We start from the raw sequence: 24,683 nt of genomic DNA, 5'->3' as shown, positions 1-24,683 counted from the left end.
AATTCTTTTGAATTTGCTGAGACTTGCTTTATGGCCTAGTATGTGGTCAATCCTAGAGAAGCTTCCATGTACTGCTGAGAAGAATGTAAAATCTTTAGCTGTAGGATTGAAAGTTCTGTATATATCTGTTAGATCCATTTGGGCTATAGTGTCGTTTAAATCTACTGTATCCTTGTTGATCTTCTGACCGGATGATCTGTCTATTTCTGAGAGTGGAGTATTGAAGTCCCCCAGTACTACTGTATTGGGGTCTAAGTCTCCCTTTAAGTCCGTTAATAAATCTTTTAGATAAACTGGTGCCCTGTAGTTAGGTGCATATACATTGATAATTGTTATATCTTCCTGTTGAATTGATCCCTTAATCATGATATAGTGTCCCTCTTTGTCTCTCTTAACAGTTTTTGTGGTAAAGTTTATGTTGTCCGATATTAAGATGGCTACGCCCGCTCTTTTTTCATTTCTGTTGGCGTGGTATATCTTTTTCCAGCCTTTCACTTTCAGTCTGTATGGATCTTTGTTGGAAAGATGTGTTTCTTGTAAGCAGCATATAGATGGGTTTTGTTCCTTAACCCAATCAGCCAATTGGTGTCTTTTAACTGGACAGTTCAGGCCATTCACGTTCAAAGTGACTAATGATAAGTGGTAACTTTGCCCTGCCATTTGCCAAAGATAAGTTCTAATATATGCTTTGAATTCCCTGTGATCTTTTGCTGTGAGGTTTCCTTCCTTGGTTTCCTTCCTTTACCTTCTTTCATATTGATGACCGTGTTTCTGTGTTTCTGTGTGTAACACATCTTTAAGCATCTTTTGCAGGGCTGGACGAGTGGCAACAAATTCTTTCAATTTCTGTTTGCTATGAAAAGTCTTTATTTCACCTTCATTCACAAATGATAGCTTTGCAGGATATAATATTCTGGGCTGGCAGTTGTTCTCTCTTAGTACCTGGGCTATATCTCGCCATTCCCTCCTAGCTTTTAGAGTTTCTGATGAGAAGTCAGCTGTGAGTCTGATTGGAGATCCTCTGAGAGTAATCTGACGTTTCTCTCTTACACATTTTAGGATCTTTTCTTTATGTTTCACTGTGGAGAGTTTAATTACAACGTGTCGTGGTGAGGATCTCTTTTGGTCGTGTTTATTAGGGGTTCTGTGGGCTTCCTGTACTAGGATTTCTCTGTCCTTCTCCAAACCTGGGAAATTTTCTGCTAATATCTCACTAAAAAGGCCTTCTAATCCTTTCTCCCTCTCCATGCCTTCAGGAACTCCTAGAACCCGAATGTTGGTTTTTTTAATAGTATCCTGAAGATTCCCGACAATATGTTTCAGATTTCTAATTTCCTCTTCTTTTCTTTGGTCTGACTGTATCCTTTCCTGTTCTCTGTCTTCTAAGTCCGATATTCTCTCTTCTGCTTCACCCATTCTGTTTGTAAGGCTCTCTATTGTGTTTTTCATTTGATCTATTGAATTCTTCACTTCAGTCACTATCCCAGTTTCCTGTTGTACTAGTTGTTTCGTTTCATTTTGATTCCTCCTTAATATTTCATTTTCACGAGAGAGATTTTCTATCTTGTCCATTAAGGATTTGTGTAGTTCCAGAATTTGTTTTTGAGAACTTCTTAATGTTCTTATCAATTTTTTGAGATCTGCTTCTTGCATTTCTTCTATGTCATCATCTTCATAATCTTGAATTGGGGTGTCTTTTTCATTTGAGGGCGTCATGGTGACTTCCTTGTTTTTATTACCTCGGTTTTTGCGTTTGTTATTTGGCATATTGGAGATATTTGGTTTCTTCACTGTGGTGCTTTTTCTTGTTATACTATGACTCTAGATTAAGTGGACTATCTGTTTTTGATGGAGCCTTAGGGCTTGAGATGGGTGTGGCCTGAGAGCTCTGTTTGGTGTGCCAAAGGTGACACTCCCAGGTTAGGCGTGGTAAATCTCTCTCTCTCTCTTTCTTTCTTTTTTTTTTTTGGATTCAAAAGGGAAGTAATTCCGCACAGCTGAATGAAGTTGGAGGTAGTTAGCAGGCAAATGATATACCCACAGGAGCCAGAGATCGGAAGCTCTTTCCCAAGATCCCCACAGGGAATCTGTTCGGCCCTCAGAGTGGGCTCAAATTCTCCTTCAGCCTCCCACTGGGTTGCCAAAGTTACGGAATTGTAGCGTCTCTGGAGAGTGCTCATGTGAATTCCGTGAGTTCTCTCCCCCACCGTCTCTTTTTTCACAGTCTCAGTTCAGTAGCACCACAAATTTACTAGCTCCTAATCTCCTGTTAATTCGCCCCGCCCAGAGTCAGGTTTTTCTGCTAGGCTCAGGGCCGGTGCAGACCTGAGGTCGCTCTGCTTATGACGTATGTCCAAGATGGCGCCTGCTCTTTGTCTTGCTCGCCCTTGAGAGGTGAGCGGAGAGAGAGAAACCCGTGTCCGTACTAGTCACCCTTTTTTTTTTCTCTCTCTCTCTCTCTCTCTTCCAGTTAGCCTTGTGAACTCCCCCCCCCCCGGGGGGTCGTTCCCTCTATTCTCCTCTCTCCGCTTGCCTGCCGGTGTCTCGGGCTATTGAGGTTCGGCTCACCTCGCGTTCCAGCGCTGGTGTGTTGAGTCTGCCGCTGATGTCCCAAACTGTGGGCTCCCACGCTGTCCACGCAGGTCCGCTGTGAGTCACGCGTTCCGGAAGAGTTTCTTCTGCTGTTTCCTCCCCTACTCTTCCTTGAACCTGCAGTATCTCCACTTTTATTAAACTATCTCTCCCCAGACTATCAGTGTGCTCCCTTCCTATTCCGCCATCTTATCTGCCACCGGACCTCCTGCCATAATATTTTTAATGCTTTTGCATTTATGTTGTTGAATGTCTACAAAGATCAGGAGGTTGTTATGTCCTGTGGAGTTCCTGTTTATCTGGGATTTTGTTCTCTCCATTTCCAATGGAGTGATTCTGGTAAGACTTCTTTCTGTCACACTCGGCTCCATATTCACAGGAGTAAACAGCAGACCAATTATTTTGTTTCTTTCCGCAGACTGAAAGGATTTGATCCAAAGGAAGGGTAAATAACCCATGGTAGGCCAATCAGAGGCCTCTTGGGAATCATTTTTATTTTATTTAAAAAAACTTTGATTAATATATATTACTTATACATTTTCCCCAGAAACCTTTTATTTAAGGAATAACAAACCTCATGCTTTTCATAAATAAAACTTTAGGAATATAGTAATTCCTCCTACAGTATCTACCCACCCATCCACACTCCCAACCCTCTCCTGTCCTCATTCTTATTTTTTACTAAGATCTATTTCAATTAATTTATACACATATGATTAACTCTATACTAAGTAAAGAGGTCAACAAATTATATAAAAAAAACTGTTCTTCAATAGTCGAGACAGGGGCTATTCAAAGTCTTTGCACCTTGAAGTATTCATTTGACTTCTATAGATTACCTTTTAGGTGCTGTATTAGTTATCACAGATCAGGGAGAACATACAGTATTTGTCCTTTGGGAGTGGTTTATTTCACTAAGTATGATGTTTTCTAGTTTCATCCATTTTGCTGTAAAAGATAGGATTTCATTTTTTTACTGCTGTGTAATATCCCATAATTTCTTTTTTTTAAGATTCATTTGTTTATTTGAAAGTCAGAGTTACACAGAGAGAAGAATGGGCAGAGAAAGAGAGAGAGAGGTATTCCATCTGCTGGTTTACTTCCTAATTGGCTGCAACAGCTGGAGCTGCACCGTTCTAAAGCCAGGAGCCAGGAGCTTCTTCTGTGTCTCCAATGCAGGTGCAGGGGCCCACGGTCTTGGCCAACTTCTACTGCTTTCCCAGGCCACAGCAGAGAGCTGGATCAGAAGTGGAGCAACTGGGACTCAAACTGGCACCCATACGGAATGCTGGCACTGAATATGGTGGCTTTACCTGCTATGCCACAGCACCGGCCCCATCATAATTTTTTTTATCCAGTCTTCACATGATGGGAATTTGGGTTGATTCTGTATCTTAGCTATTGTGAATTGAGCTGCAATGAACGAGTGGATACAGATATCCCTTTCATATGCTGACTTCATTTCCCTTGTTAAATTCCCAGGAGGGTCATATGGTAGGTATTTCTGTGATATCTCCTTACTGTACCAGTTTACATTCCCACCAAAAGTGGATTAGGGTACATTTTCCTTGCCAGCATTTTTTTGATTGTTGTTTTCAATGTGAAAGGCATTGTAACCAAAATGAAGTGAAACCTGATTGTGCTTTTGGTTTGCATTTCTGTGATGGCTAGTGATGCTGAGCATTTTTTCATGCGTCTGTTGGCCATTTGTATTTTCTCTTTTGAAAAATGCCTGTTTAAGTCCTTTGCGCATTTCTTAACTGGGCTGTTTTGCTGTGGTTGAGTTTTCTTTCTTTCTTTCTTTCTTTCTTTCTTTCTTTCTTTCTTTCTTTCTTTCTTTCTTTCTTTCTTTCTTTCTTTCTGACAGGCAGAGTGGACAGTGAGAGAGAGAGACAGAGAGAAAGGTCTTTCTTTTTCGTTGGTTCACCCCCCAATGGCCGCTGCAGCGGAGCGCTATGGCCGGCGCACCACGTTGATCTGAAGGCAGGAGCCAGGTACTTATCCTGGTCTCCCATGCGGGTGCAGGGCCCAAGCACTTGGGCCATCCTCCACTGCACTCCCGGGCTACAGCAGAGAGCTGGCCTGGAAGAGGAGCAACCAGGACAGAATCCAGCGCCCCGACTGGGACTAGAACCCAGGGTGCCGGCGCCACAGGGGGAGGATTAGCCTATTGAGCTGCGGCGCTGGCCATTCAGTTTCTTGATCACTTTTTATATTCTGGTTATTAACCCATTATCAGTTGTATAGTTTACAAATAATTTCTCCCCCTTCTGTCAGTTGCCTCTCCACTTTGCTGAGTGCTTCTTTTCTTCTCCTTCTGTCAGTTGCCTCTCTACTTTCCTGAGTGTTTCTTTTGCAGTGCAGAAGCTTCTCAATTTGATGTAATCCCATTTTGGCTTTGATTGGACTATGTCTATGTGAATTGGTGGAGTGTCTGCTTTTTCAGTGAAGATCCTGAGGCTTGTGCTCGGTGTGGTCAGGGAGCTCTATTCAGTGCTCCAGGGTGAGGGGAGTGTCAGGTGACACCCAAGTTGGGCATGTTAAAGTGCCTGTTCTCCTCCTCCTCCTTTTTCATCATCATTAGATGGGATGTTTTGTTTAACTATGTTGGTATAGTCTCATACTCACCTTCTCTCCTCAAAGGAGACCTGGACACTAGCCCCATGGTAGTTTTCATCCACGCTGCCACAAGAACCACGCAAAGGATCTGTGCAGTCTTTGGTGTGAACATGGATACTGAAGCAATGACCCTCACCAGGGAATCAGGGAGCCCTGAACATATGGATCTGCCCACAGTGACTGCCCAAAGACCCAGCCACACCCTACGCCCTCCCATGCAGCCACAGTGTTTTCACAGTCCCTGCAGATAAGTCTCCCACAGTCACACGTTCCCAACACCCTGTCAGTTTTTGCAGCTATACTCAGGTGTCTCCGCACAGCTGGTTGCTGGCACAGCTATTGCATATGTCCAAAATGGCACCTATCCTCTCTCGGCTATTTACAGGATGCTGGTGCTGAGTGATCAGGGAGAGAGAAACATGCCCCTTCTTTTTTCCTCTAGGTTGGCAGTTACACTGTCCTGCACTGGTCTCCAAACCAGACTGCTGCCAGGCTCTTCCTACAGCTTTATTGTCACTGGCTTGGCCTGCTGCAATCTGGTTTCACCTCATTCCAAAGCTGATGCTGAGGCTCTCGGCTGTTGGAGTCCTGAGTTGTGTGTGTCCACACTCTTCACGTAGGTCCACAGTATCAATGTAACTTGCATGGAGTTTCCTCAGCCATTTTCTCCCTAACTCTTCCGTGAGACTGAATTTTCTCTACTTTTTTTTAAAAACTATTTTCCCCTAGACTAGGGCAGTGAGCTCCCTTCCTATTCCACCATCTTGACTCTCCTTACTTAAATTTTTATTCAGTGCAATATGATACTGTGTATCTGTACATAAATCAATCAAATCAGCAACCAGCCTTTACATTTTCTTTATTTTTTTGTGTATGTTTTGAGTCAACTAGCTCCTCTATTCCAGTTCTTTGTGCAGTATACAAATCATAATTGTGAGCTATATAATGCATAATGGTTACCTATAGCTACCCTACTGTGTAATGGAACACTAGAACTTGTTTCCTTAATTTGATTGTTTTGGTACCTTTTTTCAACCTCTTTCTAAACTGAAGTTAGCCCTTTCCAACATCTGGTAATCAATGTTCTAAATTCAGATAAATTATTTTTTTTAACTTCAGCATATGAAAGAAAACATGTAGTATTTGTTTTTTCTATGTCTGCCTTATTTCACTTAGTGTAATGACCATTAGTTCCATGCTTTTTTTTTGTGCCAAAATGAGGATTTCACTATTTTTAATGGTAGAATAATTTTCCATTATTTAGGAATATGTGTAACATATTATCCTTAAACACTCACCTTTCAACGGACACCTCAGTAGGTTCTATATTTTGGCTGCTGTGAATAGTGCTACAATGAACCTGAGAGTACATGTATCTCTTTATTAGGCTGATTAATTTCATGTACACACAAGTGCACACATACATACACACACACACATACACAATGCACACAGAACTGGAATAGCTGGGTCATATGGAAGATCGATTTTCAATTTTATCAGCAACTCCTCTCCTCTATGGTGGCTTACTAATTTGCATTTTTGTTAACTTTGTATAAGTGTTCCCTTTTCTGTACATCCTTGCCAACATTTGTTATTCTCACCTGGAGTGAGGAGAAATGCCAGTGCGATTTCAGTTTGTGTTTCCCAGACAGCCAGTGATACTGAATAATTTTTCATTCATTTATTAGATATTTGTATGTATTATTCTAAGAAATGCCTACTCAGATCCTTTGCCTATTTCTTAATTGGATTGTTTTGTTGTTGTTTACTTTCCTAGATATTCTAGAAATTATTTCTTTGTCAGAGGAGGCGTTGTTTGCAAATATTCCTTCTATTCTATTGGTTGTCTCTTCATATAGATGATTGCTTTCTTGGCTGTGCAGAAGCTTCTCAGTTCAGTATAATCCCATTAGTCTGCTTTTGCTTTGTTGCCTGTACTTATTTTTTGATAAAAAAATCATTAATGCCAATGTCTTGAAGTATTTCCCCTATGTTTTCTTCTGGTATTTTCATAGTTTTTTCTTACATTTAGATCTTGGTACATTTTGAGTCTATTTTTCGGTAGGCTGAGTGGTAGGGGGCCAAGTGTCCGTCTTCTGCACATGGATATCCAGTTTTCCCAGCAAAAGTTATTGAATAAATCATCCTTTCTCTAGTGTATGTTAGTGATATTTTTGTCAGAGATACATTGATTGTAGATGTTTAGAATAATTTCTAGGATCTCTATTTTTTCCATAGTTCTAGATATCTGCTTTTATGCCTGTACCATACTGTTTTGGTTGCCATGGGTCTGTAATATGTCTTGAAATCTGGCATTGTGATGTCTTTATCTTTGTTTCTTTGGTTCAGGATGGCAGTGATTCTGCTTGTCCTTTGTGCTTTCATATGAACATTAGTACTGTTTTATCTAGTTCTGGTGTTTTGTTGAAGGTTGCCTTGGAACTTTAAATTGCTTTTTGTGTATGGACATTTTTAACAATATTAATTCTTCCAATTCATGAACATGGGAGGTCATTCCACTTTTTTGGTTTCTTATTCAAATTACTGGATCAGTGTTATATTTTTCATTGTAGAGATCTGTCACATTGTTGGTTAAATTTTTCCAAGGTATCTTATTTTTTGTAGCTATTATGAATGGGATTGTTTTTCTAATTTCTTTCTCAGTGAATTCATTATTGCTGTACAAAATTGCTGATGATTTTGTTGTGTTGGTTTTGTATCCTGAAACTTTACTGAACTTGTGTATGTATTCTAATTGTTCCTTAGCGGAATCTTTAAGTTTTTCTTTATATAGAATCATGTCATCTGAAAACAGTAATAATTTGATTTCTTTCTTTCTTTCCTATTTGTTGCCTTTTATTTCCTTCTCTTGTCTTATGGTTCTAACACTTCCAGTACTATTTTGACAGCAATGAGAGTCGTCATTCTTGTCTGGTTCCAGATTTTACAGGAAATGCTTTCAGTTTTTCCCTGTTCAATTATATTTTGGCTTTTGGCTTGTAATATATAACCTTTATTACTTTTTATTCATCAAGGTTATTGTTTCTATAACATTTTTTCTTCCCCTCCCTCCCATCGAACTTCCTTCCTTGATTCTTTCCTTCTTATATCTTTGTCTGGCTTTCGAATCAAGATAATGTTGGTCTCATAAAATGAGTCTGGAAGAATTCTCTCTATGTCAATTATTTGGAATAATTTTTGAAGAATTGGTATTAGTTCTTCCTTAGCATTTTTTTAGACTTTTATTTAATGAATATAAATTTCCAAAGTACAGCTTATGGATTACAATGGCTTCCCCCCAATAATGTCCCTCCCACCCACAACCCTCCCCTTTCCCACTCCCTCTCCCCTTCCATTCACATCAAGATTCATTTTCAATTCTCTTTATATACAGAAGATCAGTTTAGCATACATTAAGTAAAGATTTCAACAGTTTGCTCCCACACAGAAACATAAAGTGAAAAATGCTGTTTGAGTACTAGTTATAGCATTAAATCTCAATGTACAGCACATTAAGGACAGAGATCCTACATGAGGAGTAAGTGCACAGTGACTCCTGTTGTTGACTTAACAAATTGACACTCTTGTTTATGGCCTCAGTAATCAACCTAGGCTCTTGTCATGAGCTGCCAAGGCTATGGAAGCCCCCTGAGTTCACTGACTCTGATCATATTTAGACAAGGCCATGGTCAAAGTGGAAGTTCTCTCCTCCCTTCAGAGAAAGGTACCTCCTTCTTTGATGACCTGTTCTTTCCACTGGGATCTCACTTGCGGAGATCTTTCATTTAGGTATTTTTTTTTCCCCCAGAGTGTCTTGGCTTTCCATGCCTGAAATACTCTCATGGGCTTTTCAATCCACAGAGAAGCCTGAGATTTTCTTTGTTGGGAGGTGTTTGATTGCTGATTCAATCTCATTTCTTTGTTGTTGGTCTGTTCAGATTTTCTATGTCTTCATGGTTCAATTTTCATAATTTGTAGTTTCTAGAAATTTATCCATTTCTTTTAGGTTTTCCAATTTGTTTTCATATAGTAGTTGTTCATAATAGTCCCTAATTAATCTTTTTTGCATGTGTGATTATCCATTGTAGTATCACCTTTTTAATCCCTGATTTTTATTTATTTGAATTTTCTTTCTGTTGTTCTTAGTTTAAAAGTCTATCAGTTTTGATTATCTTTTAAAAAAATTAAGTCTAGACCTAGTTGTATTCGATTGTGGTCAGAAAAATATATGCTATGATTTTCAATTCTTTATAAAAATTTTGACATTATTTCATATCCTCATATGTGGTATGTCCTAGCAGAAGTTCCATATGCTGATGAAAAGATGTATACTCTGCAACATTTCGATGGAATTTTCTGTAAATATCTGTTAGGTCCACTTGGTCTATAGTATGCTTTAATTTTGTTGTTTCTTTGTTGATTTTTTTTTTCTGAATGATTTGTCCATTGATAAAATTAGGGTGTTAAAGCCCCTCCACAATTATTGTATTCGAATTTATTTCTCCCTTCAGATTTATTAGTAATTATGTTATATAATTGGAAATAGCAGCATTAGGTTCCTATACATTTATAATGATATAATCTTGTTGAATTCATCCCTTGATGTTTATATGTTGACCTTCTTTGTTTCTTATTATATTTTTGTCTTAAAATCTATTTTGCCTAAATATTAGTAAAGCTCCTCCTGTTCACTTTTGGTTTCAATTTGTGTGGAAAATATTTTTCCATGCTTTCACTTTCAGTCTGTGTATGTCTTTACTGTGGAGGGAGTTTTTGTAGGTAGCACATCACTGGATCTTTTTGTGTTTTATTATTCAGCAAGTTCATATCTTTTAATTAGGGGGAATTTAGTCCAGTCACATTCAAAGTTATTATTGGTAAGTCATGATATAGTTGTGTCATTTAAAATGATTTCTTGTTTATTATAAATGTCCTTTATTCTGTTTCTAGTGGTTTTTATACTTTCACATATTTTCTTGATAGATCTTGTTTTCTTATGTTTTTATATGGAGAACTTTGACTCCCTTAAGCATCTTTTGTAAGGATTGAGTGATGAATTTCCTCAGATTTTGCTTTATAAGTCTTTATTTCTTCTTAATTTATGAAATATAACTTTGCTGAGTATTCTTGGTTGACAATTATTTTCTTTTGGAACCTGGAATATATCATTCTAGTCTCTTATGTCTTAAAAAGTTTCTGCTTTTGAAAATCTTGGGGTTAGTGTTGTGGCGTAGTTTGTAAAGCTGCCGCCTGTTATGTTGGCATCCCATATGGGCACTGATTTATGTTCTGGCTGCCCCAGTTCTCATTCAATTACCTGTTAATGGCCTGGGAAAAACAGCAGAAGATGACTGAAGTGTTTGGGCCCCTGTCACCCATATCGGAGACTAAGATTAAGATCTTTGCTCCTGACTTTGACCTAGTCTGGCCCAGTCTATTGTGGCCTCTTAGGGGAGAATCAGTGGATAGAAGACTTCCCTCTGTCTCTCCTCGTCTCTCTGTAGCTCTTTCAGATTAATAAATAAATCTTTAAGAACTTTGCTCTTAATCTAATTGTGGGTTCTCTGGTATTTTTTTTTCTTACAAATTATAGAAGTTTCTTATGTCCTTTTGAGAGTTTGATTATAATGTGTCATGGTGACACTTCTTTCTAATCATTTTTATTTAGTGTTCAATGGACCTCCTATAGTTGAATATCCATATCTTTCTTCATATTGGGGAAGTTTTAGCTATTATGTCATTTAATAGCTTTTCTAAGCCTCTACTCCTCTGCCCTCAGGAATAGCCACAGTTTGAATATTTGCTCATATAATGTTGTCTCAATGTTCTTGGATATTGTATTTATATTTTTATTCTTTAACTGGGATAGTTCAATAAAACTGGCTTCAAGTTTAGATGTTATTTCTTCTGCTTGAAGAAGAAGCTTTCAGCTACATATTTTATTTGATGAACAAAGTTCTTCATTTCTAAGATCTTTGTTTTGAGAGATCTTTATCTCTGCTAAATTTGTCATTCATATCATGTATTGTTTTCTGGATTTTATTCAACTGTTTATCTTTATTTTCTTGTATCTCTTTGAGCATCACTATAGTCATCTTTTAAGTTATCTCCCAGGTATTTAATCAATCTCCTTTTTTTCTTTTTTTTATTTAGTAAATATAAATTTCCAAAGTACAGTTTATGGATTACATTGGCTCCCCCCCCATAATTTCCCTCCCACTCACACCCCTTCCATCTCCCACTCCCTCTCCCATTCCATTCACATCAAGATTCATTTTCAATTATCTTTATATACTGTCGCTCCCCCTCTTCGTGGAGGAACGACACAGGACCCTGCGTTGTTCTTTTGTCTGCTCGGCCCTCCCCGGGTTTGCTGCTGGTTCTTCCCGGGTTGGCTACCATCCCTTCCACCTCCGTGGAAGGGCAGTTCCCCCTGCCACTTTCCCCACTTCCGCGGGGGAGCGGCACACCGCCGGCCGGCTCTCTTGGGGGCTGCTCAGATGTTCCTCCAGGTAGATGTTCCCCTTAGATGTTCCTGGTGCATGTTGTCTCTCTCCTCCTTTATAGTCCTCTCCACCAATCCCAACTCTACTACTCACATGCCGAGCACGCTGCTCTCCTCCAATCAGGAGCAGGATCAGCTCCTGCAGGTCATCACTCAAGTTGGCGAGAGGCAGCTGCGTAGAAGTTGTTACTCCCTTCTCAGCGCCATATTGTGGGAGAGCAGATGCATAGAATAAGTCTTAATTCCAGTAACAGTCTAGTCCGAGTTGCTCCCCACAATATACAGAAGATCAATTCAGTATATATCAAGTAAAGATTTCATCAGTTTGCACCCACACAGAAACACAAAGTGTAAAAATACTGTTTCTACATACTAGTTATAGCATTACTTTACATTGGACAACACATTAAGGACAGATCCCACATGAGAAGTAAGTACACAGTGACTCCTGTTGTTGTGTCAGTAATCTCCCTAGGCTCTAGTCATGAGTTGCCAAGGCTATGGAAGCCTTTTGGGTTCACTGACTTCGCTCTTATTCTGACAGGGTCATAGTCAAAGTGGAAGTTCTCTCCTCCCTTCAGAGAAAGGTACCGCCTTCTTTGATGGCCCCGTTCTTTCCACTGGGATCTCACGCCCAGAGATCTTTCATGGACTGTTGATGTACATGTACTACTTTATCCCTTTTAGTATTTTTTTTTTGTTGTTCTAGTACTATTGGTTGAACTCTGTAATTAACACACAATTATTCTTAGGTGTTTAAATTTTAACTGAAAAGTGATCCCTGTTAAATATAAGTGTGGGAATAAGAGAGGGAGGAGATGTATAATTTGGGACATGCTCAATCCAACTTGCCCCAAATGGTGGAGTTAGAAATGTGCCAGGGGATTCCAATACAATCCCATCAAGGTGGCATGTACCAATGCCATCTCACTAGTCCAAGTGATCAACTTCAGTTCACAATTGATCACACTGATAGGTCTAAGACTCAAAGGGGTCACACAAGCAAGACTAGTGTCTGCTAATACTAACTGATAGAATCAAAAAGGGAGAGAACGATCCAACATGGGAAGCGAGATACACAGCAGACTCATAGAATGGCAGATGTCCTAAATAGCACTCTGGCCTCAGAATCAGCCCTTAAGGTTTTCGGATATGGCTGAAGAGCCCATGAGAGTATTTTAGGCATGGAAAGACAAGACACTCTGGGGAAAAAAAAAAGAAGACCTAAAAAAAAAATCAATCTCCTTTTCTTTGGAGTCTCACTAAAGCATGATTATGTTTCTTTGAGGCATGATTTTGCTTTTCTTTTTTTATACTTCCAGTGTCTCTGTGTTGATATTTTTGCACCTCAGATTAGTTGTTTCTATCACTTTTAATGAGTATCTTTATTGATAAAGGTTTTTTCCTAAAGATGTGTCTTCAGGTGTCTTTTTTGCTAGGCTATTTGCCTTTATTTCCAGTTGGATGCTATAGTAAAGTCTTCCTATATTTTCTTCCTTGAAATTTTATGGCAGTATCAGTGAAACATGGGTTGCTCCTCTCATTCCCAGCAGGCTTGTGTGGGTCTTGGTAGCAGCTGCTGAAATAGGATCCATGGTTGTGGTAGATCCAGCCCTCAGGCCATTGTGGGTGGGGTTGTGGGAACACTGACCCAAAAATCCTGTAGGATTTTCTTGGGAACTTGTGTGAGCAAGGGCATGGTTAGGGTCAAAGTAACATTAACCAAAGTTAGACAGGGTTGTACAAATCCTTGTGTTACTAACCCCATGTTTCTGTGTCATAAGTAGGCATCCACCAACATTTTCTTCCCCCAAACAGACAATAACTGTCTCTATGTTGCACTGCCTACGGTTGAGGGAGGCAATGAGTGGCTAATCCTATGGCCACTAACACCACAATGCTGGTTCATAATCCCCCAAGACCAGTGTAGCGTGACATAAAGCTTAGATCCACTTTGCTATGAGCTGCCTACTGCTAAGGTGAATTTGCTGCCTGTAGTCACTCCAAGTAAACTCAGGCAATGCTGACTGGGACATAATTTCCATTGACTGGGGCCACAGAACTCTACTTGGACCAGGGCGGATTCAGGGGCTCCATCAACAGGCTCTTAGCTGGGAACAGAGATCATTAGTATCTGCTCACTGGTGGTTTTATCAGATCCCAAAAGCAGTCCTGTGCTTACTCAGGACTCCATTCCCCAGGGTCCACGTTTGGGATGGTGAAGGCAGCCCTCTGGCCTCACAGGTTGACACTAAGTTTTGTAGCTACAAAGTCCTGTGCTGCTTTGCAGATGCACAACAAGTCCTTTAGAGGCTGTGGTTTTTGCAGAAAGCTGTTCCTCCTGATCAACAAAGCACAATTTTCTGCCTGATGCTTGGGAGGATCTAGATGCTGTGTCTGGGAGCCTTAGCCTGCAGATAGAGGCCTTTGTGTTTTGTCTGGTGCTGAGTCTCTGGGCAGCAGGTCTGCCTCTGAGCTTCAAAGCAATATCCTAAGTTCATGTTTTCACCTACTCCTTGGCAGCTGGAGTTTTGCTCTGCTGTCTGTGGGGGCTGGGGGATGCTAAGGTCTCTGGGCTGCCTGGGCAGACACTAGTTGTTATATCTGAGTTTCATAGCCACCATATCCTGTGCCATTGAATGATATATGCTATGGCTGCATGATACTGGCTGTTATACAGGCTGGAATGAATCTGTCCTACCAGGGCCTGGGTCTCCACCTGATACCAACACTGAGCCTCAATATAAAGCCCTTGGTTTGCTTTCCCACCTTATGGCTCCACAGCTGGAATCTTTCTACACTGTCTGGCAGAGGTTGGCGGGATGGCTGATTAGGGTATATCATTGGCTAAAGCTTGAGTCTGCAGTTGCTGTCCTGGGGGCAGAGGCTACAGAGCCCTTCCCAAGTCTAGGTTTCACCACGTCAGGGCTGCTACTGGTTTTTGAGTCTAAGGTCTGGTCTTTATTCTCTGTCTTTTCCCCAAAGTGGAAGACATCTCTATCTACATAGCTATATTTGGAGGTGGGGGTAGAGTGACATGGCAACTCTTTCATTCCAGCCTTCTTCAAAATATTTTCTTAGTAAAATAATTTATTTTTTTAGTAAAATAATTTACTAAAACCAGGCAACTGTGACTTCCAAGGTGGCTTCTTTCATTCTTGAGAAATTTATATAATGTGTATACAGATGTTCAAATGGGTGTCTCTGAGGGGAGATTTCAGGGGCTTCTTAACCACCACCTGGTTCCACCTCCCTCTGGGAACTGTTTTCCCTGAAGATGGATGTGAAGGTGAATGGTGTCTGGTATAAGCTGAATTTGGGAACAGGTAGATACTGATTTTAATAGGAGAGAAAAGGGAATAAAACCTCTCAAAGACCAGCAGAGATGAAATGCAGGGGCAGGGAGAATGACTTTGAATAGCTAATTTTAGTCACTGAAGATCTGTGTTGTCTTTTTTTTTGACAGGCAAAGTTAGAGAGAGACAGAGAGAAAGGTCTTACTTTTTCTGTTGGTTCACCCCCCCCCCCCCAAATGGCTGCTATGGCCGGTGTGCTGCACCGATCTGAAGCCAGGAGCCAGGTGCTTCCTCCTGGTCTCCCATGCAGGTGCAGGGCCCAAAGACCTGCGCCATCCTCCACTGCACTCCTGGGCCATAGCAGAGAGCTGGCCTGGAAGAGGAGCAACTGGGACTAGAACCCGGTGTGCCTGTGCCACAGGCAGAGGATTAGCTTAGTGAGCTGTGGTGCCGGCCAATCTGTGTTGTCTTAATTCCTTTTGACTTTTTTCGAATCTTTGAGCTACCCATGTCTCATGATCCAGAAAGTCTCTTGCTGAAAACCCAATATGAGTTGTTTTTGTACCTGTTACAATTGAAAGAGACCTATTAAATATGCAACAAATATTTCCTTAGAACAGTAAAATGGAGCAGCCTCTTACTGAGGCTGCTGTATCTTATGAATATGCTGCAGTCATTGTGTATAAACTCAATTTGTGAATAAGAATCAGAATTAATGAAGAACAACTGAAACTTGTCTTTGTTTGCCAGCAAGTGCATTACATTAGCAAGTGATATCAAAGGGCTAAAAAAAAGTGTAATAATTATGGTTATTGTCACAACAACTTTGACTTAGCATGAACATTTTGAAGACAAAATGCATAAAGTGAACATCAAGCACAAAACTAAACACATTGATTAAAGAAATAGAATAAATAAATCTGCCTGGCTCAAAAATAAATGAGGTCAGGCTACTTAAGATTGAGTATAGAAAAAGAAAAGCAGCTTAGACTAATTTTAATAGAAACAAAGCATTGAGTAATGTTGAATTTGCCCATAAAGAAGAAAAAGTATTATTGAGAGTAAAATAGTTTATTTTACATTTTATTTTACTTTAAAATAGTTTATTTATTCTCAATAAAATATGCACTAGAGCGTTTATTAATAGTTTATCCAGGGATCTCAGTGAGGAAGAGCAGAAAGGAGGAATCAGTCCATCCTTGGGGGTACATTTCTGAGTTTCCTAGGATATTTTTCAAATGATACTTTAGGCTCTTCCTCCCTTTATGGAGTATCATATATGCTTTGTAAATGGGTATTTTTTTCCAACCTACAATCCCATTCTCAGATAAGAATCTTTACAAGAAAACACAGTTATGCACGGGAATATATTGTGTTTCTACAATTTTTTCAAAAGGCTGATAAAAATTGATTCAGACTCACTTAGAGAGCTGGCTTTTATTTCATGAAAAATGGAGGGTTTATATGAAAATCAAAGCATATTTGATTAAAACAGAGACAAAATTGCTCCATTACTTCCAGAAAAGGCCACAAGAAATATAGGATGGAGTACTGTCCATAGAAGGACCAAGGGGAAATGGAAAATTATCAACATATTGAGAATTAGGTACTCCATGGAGTGTATTAATTATGATTTCTTTAAGTTCTCATAAAGATATTGTGAGCCAAATAGTTTTACATGTATTTTATAGATAAAAGAAATTCAAATGAGCAATTTGCTAAAAAAATCATACTGTTGTTATATAATAAAGGTTGGACTAAAATCTACCAATTTTTGATTCCAAAGGCAATGAATATTCTAGTACCTCCCTGATGGATGAATGGAAAATAGCCATTAAATGTGCTTGTATGTCCTTGTATAGTTAAAGCACTAGCAGGGAGAGACTACTATAGATTATTTACAACATAATTCAAGGGTTCTCAATAAAAACAGAGTCAATATTCATGCAACACAGTAGAATTTACAATAGAATTTAAGTGCTTTTGGCAGAAATGGAGACAATATGTTTGTTATGGAATGGAATCATATATTGTCAACTAATGTTAGGGTCCTTTTGATGGGTTATATTTAAAAATATTGAGAAGAAATCTGGGGACATTTAATGTAAAAGATCTTTAATTTTTCCAAATCCAAATTTAGAATGTTAGTAACTCTACAAATTGATTCTATGTTGTACAATCATACAACCCCTTCTAAAATTGCAAATGGTAAGAAAAGCCAGGGTTTTTTTGAGGATTATATCCTAAACACCTAGGGCATCACTCGACTTCCTTTACTGTATCTTAGTGTATAGATAAAGTAAGGAACACAACCACCATCCCTTAAATAGCCTTATTATATTTAATAACATTAATAAATATGTCAATATGTATGCTAATTAATTTGTAATATTTAATAATATTCATAAATATACCAATATATTTAATTATATTGGTGGTAATTTTTTTGCATATAGCATCATAACCTATTTCATTCTCATGGAACATATTTTATATTTAAGGAAAAATCTAGAACTGATGACAGAGTCAAGAGATTTGTGGTTCCACCATTTATTGACTGAATTACTTTGGCAATTATTTTCACTATTATTAGTATCATCATTGAGAAATTGAGGAGGCTTTACTAGTTCAATTCTAATTTTACTCCATTTAGAAACTAATGCATTGTGACTCTAAAATTTTGCTAAACTTCTGAGGCCACATCAATCTTCTTTATCAGATCGTAAGGCCTAAAATAGATCAGTTATTTCAAACAATTGTATGTTATGATTAAGTATATCAGAATTTCAATTATAAAGACAATAAAAATAGTAGAGATTTTACTTCTCTATCCCAGTCTCAGACATCATCACTAAATTCTGGATTATTCATGGTTGCTTTCCTTGGCTCTATGCTCTTCTCACTCCCTACTTTTTCCATAGGATACCTGATCTTCCCAAATGTGTGGTAAGAAGCCTAAGATGACTCTCAAGATTCCCATCACTTGGTATACCTGTGATGTTTATTTCTCTTCATTTGGTGTAAATGAGACCTGTGAACATGATAGAATTTCCTTTCCATGACTAGCTTAAATGGCAAGGATGAAAAGATTTTGAAGAAATGATTTAGATTCCTAATAAGAGGGTCTTTTGCTAAGCAAAAGGGAGATTATCTGGCTGAGACTTTCAAAATCAGGTGCACCCTTTAAAAGAAGGTCTACAGATTCAAAATAAGAGAGCTTGGAAACTCTTTTTGACCTTGTCAAAGTAAACTACTATGTTTTAGAAAGGGTCACAGGTAAGTAGCCTCCGGGAGTCAACAGTCTCAGTCCTATGGTCAAAAGAACTAAAATTTTCCAACAAAAAGGAAGAGGACCCAGAATCTCAGACTACATTGCAGACCAGATTGACACTTTCTGTAGCCATGAAAATCTCTGAACAAAGGACCTGTTTTATCCCAGTCTAAATTCCTGACTCATGAGAAATTGACATAATAGATAGATGTTTTAAGTAGCTAAATTTGTAGTAATTTCTGATGTGGCAATATAAAACTAATACAGCATGATTTCAATTATCACCAGATGACTCATAAATTTATATCTTTAGCTAGATTTTCTTTGGCATATACAACGCGGTCCTTGACAGCCTCTCAGCCATCTTGCAGTTCTCTGTTTCAATGTGTTCAAAACCATATTTATCTTAGTTACCTTTGAGGCAGATCTACCAAGTATCATTTATCATCCATGAGACAAGGAAGCAAAAAATCTAGGAGTTGCCTTAATATCTTATTCATTATCCTTTATATTAACTGCATTCCAAATTCCAATTCATTTTACTTGTTTGTGGCAGGTGCTTCAGTCTGGTTACTCAACACTTACTCTGTCCCCCTCAAGTACATCTTCCTAGTAGTTTTAAGGCTGAAAAGCTGAAGTTACCATTCACATTTCTTTGTAGCTAAGGTTTCTCATTAGACTTAGGTTCTTTTTTTATTTTATTTTAATTTTTTAAGTAGCAACAAGACAGATGCACCATAAATTAGAATGTTATACTTAAAAATAAATATGACAACATAAATTCTTTGCAAGGATACAGAATGTCAGAATATCTCATTCACTACTGGTGAGAATGACTATTGGGAGAAACATTTTACAAGATATCTTGACATATTATTAGGAATTCCACCATAGTATCACTGTATCATACAGCATTCATGTCCCTAAATATTTATATAGTTGATGAGAAAAACATAAGCTTGGTTAAGAATGACAATGAAAACATATGCAGCAGCTTATCCACAATGTCTAAAACCATGTAGAATCAAGTTGTTCTTCAGTAGTTAACCAGACAATTGAACAATCAAAGTAACTGGAGACCTTTGGAGGATGTTGGGGATGAAGACACATGAGATGCTTAGGATGCAGGCATTTCACATGGGGACACAAAAGAACTGCCTGGGCTGCCATCATAGGGATTGTGGACACATAAGGAAGACGATGGATATAGGTAAACAGCATGGAGGAAGCTGAGGAAGACATGGCTTCAAGAAAAGAGAGAGAGGTACTTAAATATTGCCATGAGCTGGAATAATAGGCTATGAAGCCATTCAAGGGCAGGAGGAAAAATAATTCTGTACAAGGGATGCAGACAGTTGAAAGAAGCTCATAGCTTCATGCAGAGGGCATAGAGGTCACAAGATTGGCAGGTGATGTAGGCACAGGGAGACATTCAAAAAAGATGAACTATACCCATACTCCCACCCTTCTTCCTCCTTCTTCTATTATTCCCTCTCAGTTTTTATAATGATCTACTTTCAGTTTACTTTATACTCCTAAGATTAACCCTATACTAAATAAAAAGGTTAACTAGTAGTAAGAAGAAAAAACACTGTTCCTCAACAGTAGAGACAATGGCTGTAAATAGTCATCAAATCTCAAAATGTCAATTTCACTCCTATACATTACATTTTTGGTACTTTATTAGTTACCACAGATCAGGGAAAGCATGGTATTTGTCTTTTGGGACTGCCTTATTTCACTAAATGTAATGTTTTCCAGTTGCATCCATTTTGTTCCAAAGACAGGATTTTATTCTTTTTTATGGCTGAGTAATATTCCATTATATATATACCACATATGTATATATCCCATTATTTCTTTATCCAGTCATCAGTTGGTGGACATCAGGGTTGGTTCTATATCATAGCTATTGCTACTGTAAATTGAGGTTCAATGAACATGGGGGTATAGATAACTCTTTTTCATTTCTCTTGGTTAAATTTCCAGGAGTGAGATTTCTGTGTCATATGGTATATCTGTTTTCAGCTTCCTGAGACATCTCCATACTGTCTTCCACAATGGCTATACTAGTTTACATCTGCATCAACAGTGGATTCGGGTACCCTTTTCCTCCACATCCATGCCAGCATTTATTTTTTATTGATTTCTGTATGAGAGCCATTCTAACTCGGATGAGGTTAAATTTCACTGTGGTTTTTATTTGCATTTCCCTGATGGCTAGTGATCTTGAGTATTTTTTCATTTGTCTGCTGGACATTTGAATGCTTTGAAAATTGCCTGTTGGAGTCCTTTACTCATTTGTTAACTGGATTGTTTTGTTGTTGTTGAGTCTCTTGAGCTCTTTATAGATTATGGAGATTAATCCTTTATCAATTTCATAGTTTGCAAATATTTTCTCCCATTCTGTCAGATGCCTCTTCTCTTTGCTAAGTGTTTCCTTTGCAGTGCAGAAGCTTCTTACCTTGATGTACTCCCATTTGTGAATTTTGGCATTCATTATTTGTGATTCTGGGGTCTTTTCTAAGATGCCTTTGCCTATGTCAATGTCTTGGAGAGTTTACTCAGTGTTCTCCTCAAGTGATTTGATGGCATCAGGTCATAGATTTAGATCTTTGACCCATTTTGAGTTGATTTTTGTATAAACTGTAAGCATGAATGTTGTTTCATACTTCTGCATGTGGAGATCCAATTTTCTCAGCACCATTTGTTGAAAGACGTCTTAGCTCCAGGGATTGATTTTAGTTCCTTTGTCAAAGATTACTTAGTTGTAGATGCATGGATTGATTTCTAGAGTTTCAATCCTGTTGCATTGGTCTACAGGTCTATTTTTGTGCCAGTACCAGGCTGTTTTGATTATAATTGCCCTGTAGTATGTCTTGAAATCTGGTATTGTGCTGCCTCCAGCTCTGTTTTTGCTGTTTTAAGGTTGCTTTAACTATTTGGTCTCTTGTGTTTCTATGTGAAACTTAGTATCATTTTTCTCTATATCTGACATTATTGTTGGCATTTTGGTTGGGATCACATTGAATCTCTGAATTGCTTTTGGTAGTATGGATATTTTGATATTTATTCTTCCAATCCATGAACATTGAAGCTTCTTTTTTTCCTGTCTTCTTCTATTTTTTTATTTAATGTTTTGTAATTTTTATCAGAGATATTTCACCTCCTTGTTTAAATTTATTCCAAGGTATTTAATTTTTTTGTGTGGCTATTGTGCATCTTAGAAGATGATCTTAGAAAGATCTTAGAAGTTCTTTCTCAGCCATGGCATTGTCTGTGTATACAAAAGGTATTGATTTTTGTGTGTAATTTTATATCCTGCCACTTTAGCAAACTTTTTTATGAGTTCTGATAGTTTTTTGGTGGAATTGTTTGGATCCCCTATATGCAGAATCATGTCATCTACAAACAGCGATAATTTGACTTGCTCCTTTTGAATTTATAGCCCTTGATTTCTTTTTCCTGCCTAATGGGCTCTGGGTAAAACTTCCAGAATTATATTGAATAGCAATGGTGAAAGTGAGAATTGCTGTATGATTCAGTATCTTAGTGGGAATGCTTCCAAATTTTCCCCATTTGATAAGATGTTAGCTCTAGGTTTGCCATAAATTGCCTTGATTGTGTTGAGGACTGTTCCATTTATACCCAGTGCTTATATTTTTTTAATCATGAAATGATGTTGTATTTTTTTTAAAGATTTATTTATTTATTTGAAAGGCAGAGTTACAGAGAGGCAGAGAGACAGAGAAGTCTTCCATCTGTTGGTTCACTCTGCAGATGGCCACAGTGGATAGTGCTAAGCTGATCTGAAGCCAGGATCCAGGAGCTTCTTCTGGGTCTCCCATGAGTGCAGGGCCCCAAGGACTTGGGCCATCTTCTATGGCTTTTCCAGGCTATAGCAGAGAGCTGGATCAGAAGTGGAGCAGCTGGGTCTCAAACTGGTGCCCCAATGGGATGCTGGCACTTCAGCCAGTGGCTTAACCCACTATGCCACAGAGTCAGCCCCAAAAGGATGTTGTATTTATCAAATGCTTTCTCTGTATCTATTGAGATAACCATATAGTTTTATTATTCAGTTTGTTAATGTGATGTATCACGTTTATTGATTTGCTTATGTTGAACTATGGCTGTATATCAGGGACAAATCCCTCTTGATCTGGGAGAATGATCTTTCTGATGAGTTGTTGGATTCTATTTGTTAGTATTTTGTTGAAGATTTTTGCAACTCTGTTCATCAGCGATATTGGTCTATAGTTGTCTTTCTTTGTTGTATCTTTTTCTAGTTTTGGAATTAAGGTGATGCTGGCTTTGTAGAAGGAGTTTGGGAGGATTCCCTCTCTTTTGATTTTAATAGCTTTAGAAGAATTGGAATTAGTTCTTCTTGAAATGTCTGGTAGATTTCAGCACTGAAGCTTTCCAGTCCTGGGCTTTTCTTTTTTGGGAAGGTATTTATTATTGTTTCAATATCTGTCTTGGTTATTCTTCTATTTAGGTTTTCTATGTCTTTATGACTCAATATTGGTAGAATGTATGTGTCCAGGAATCTGGCTATTTCTTTCAGATTTTCCAATTTGTTGACATACAGTTGTTTTCGGAAATTCCTGTTGATTCTTTTCATTTCTGTGGTATCCATGGTTACATCTCCTTCCTCATCTCTGATTTTTTTTTAATTTGGGGTTTTTCCATCTTTTTTGGGTAATTGGGCCATTGGTATATCCATTTTGTTTAAAGATTTATTTATTTACTTGAAAGAGTTACACACAGAGAGAAGGAAAGGCAGAGAGAGAAAGAGAGAGGAGTCTTCTATCCTCTGGTTCACTCCCCAATTGTCTGCAAATGGTTGGAGCTCTGCCATTCCGAAGCCAGGAGATAGTAGCCTCCCCTGGGTCTTCCCATGTGGCTGCAGGAGCTCAAGTACCTAGGCCATCCTCCACTGCTTTCCCAGGCCACAACAGAGAGCTGGATCACAAGTGGAGCAGCTGGGACTTGAACTGATGCCCATATGGGATGCCAAATCTACAAGTGGTAGCTTCACCTGCTGCGCCACAGTGCTGGCCCCTCCTCCTACTAATTTTGGTCCTAGTTTGTGTTGTTTTCTTGGTCCTTGAGGTATACTGATAGCTCATTTATTTGTTGTTTTTCCAGTTTCTTCATATAGGCACCAATTTCTATAAACTTTTAACACTGCATTTGCTGTTCCCTTACATTTTGATACATTGTATTGTCATCTTTATTCATTCCCAGGAATTTCCCATTTGATTTCTTCTATGACCCACTGTTCATTCAGGAGGATGTTGTTCATTCTCCCTGTGTTTGTTTATTTTTTAGAGATTCTGGAGTTTTTAATTTCCAGCTTCATTTCATTGTGGTCAGAAAAGATACATTGTATGAATTCAATTTTTTTGGATTTGCTGATACTTGCTTTATGGCCTAGCATATGGTGTATCCTAGAGAAAGATCTACACTGTGATGAAAGGAATTATGTTTTGAAAATGTGGGATGAAATGTTTCTGCATATATAAGTTTGGTCCTTTGGGTCCTTAGTGTAGATTAAGTCTTATTTCTTGGTTGATTTGCTGTCTAGTTTATCTTTCCATTGATGAAACTGGGGAGTTGAAGTCTCCCACTAATATTGTACTGGACTCTGTATCTCCTTTTAGATCCATTAAAGTTTGTTTTAAATATCCAGGTGCCTGGTCATTGATAGCACATACATTTGTTAAAGTCACATCTTCCTGTTGAATTGATCCCTTAATCATTATATAGTGCCATTGTCTCTTTAAACAGTTTTTGTATTAAAATCTATTTTGTCTGATATTAGGATGACTACTCCTACTCATTTTTGCTTTCCATTTGCATGGAATATCTTTTTCCATCCTTTCACTTTCAGTCTGCATGTATCTTTGTTGGTGAGATGTGTTTTTTTATAGTAGAAAATAGATGGGTCTTGTTTTTTAGTCCATTCAGCCAGATTGCATCTTTTATTTGGAGAATTTATGCCATTTATATTTAAAAGTCACTATTGATAAATAACAACTTGGACTTGCCGTTTTTCCATAAATATTCCTATTGTTTGCTTTTGATTTCCTTTGTACTTTTACTGGGATATTTTTTGCCTTCATATTCTTTCATAATGATCAGTATCTTTATGTGTTTCTGTATGTAGCACATCCTAAGTATCTTTTGTATGGTTGGGTGAGTGGTGACAAATTCTTTCAATTTCTGTTTGTTATGGAAGGTCTGTATTTCACCTTCATTCATAAATGAGAGCTTTTCAGGGTACAATATTCTGGTTTGACAGTTTTAAGATTTGGACTATGTCTCTCCCTTCTCTCTAACCTGGAGGGTTCGTGATGAGAAATTAGCTGAGTCTAATTGATGATCCTCTGAAATT

At 38.3% G+C, this 24,683-nt stretch overlaps 1 long non-coding RNA gene across 1 annotated transcript in view; it reads left to right on the top strand.

Moving 5' to 3' along the window:
- LOC149126482 (uncharacterized) overlaps positions 1-24,683 on the top strand; it is a 271,830-nt gene that overhangs the window by 191,251 nt on the left and 55,896 nt on the right. The gene's annotated exons all lie outside the window — the stretch shown is intronic.

The sequence above is a fragment of the Oryctolagus cuniculus genome, chromosome 5, assembly GCF_051225735.1.
Source record: "Oryctolagus cuniculus isolate XC-2025 breed Fujian yellow rabbit chromosome 5, ASM5122573v1, whole genome shotgun sequence".
Classification (NCBI taxonomy): Eukaryota; Metazoa; Chordata; class Mammalia; order Lagomorpha; family Leporidae; genus Oryctolagus; species Oryctolagus cuniculus.
Note: the sequence above shows the minus strand (reverse complement) of the source record. Positions and strands in the feature narration are given on the sequence as shown.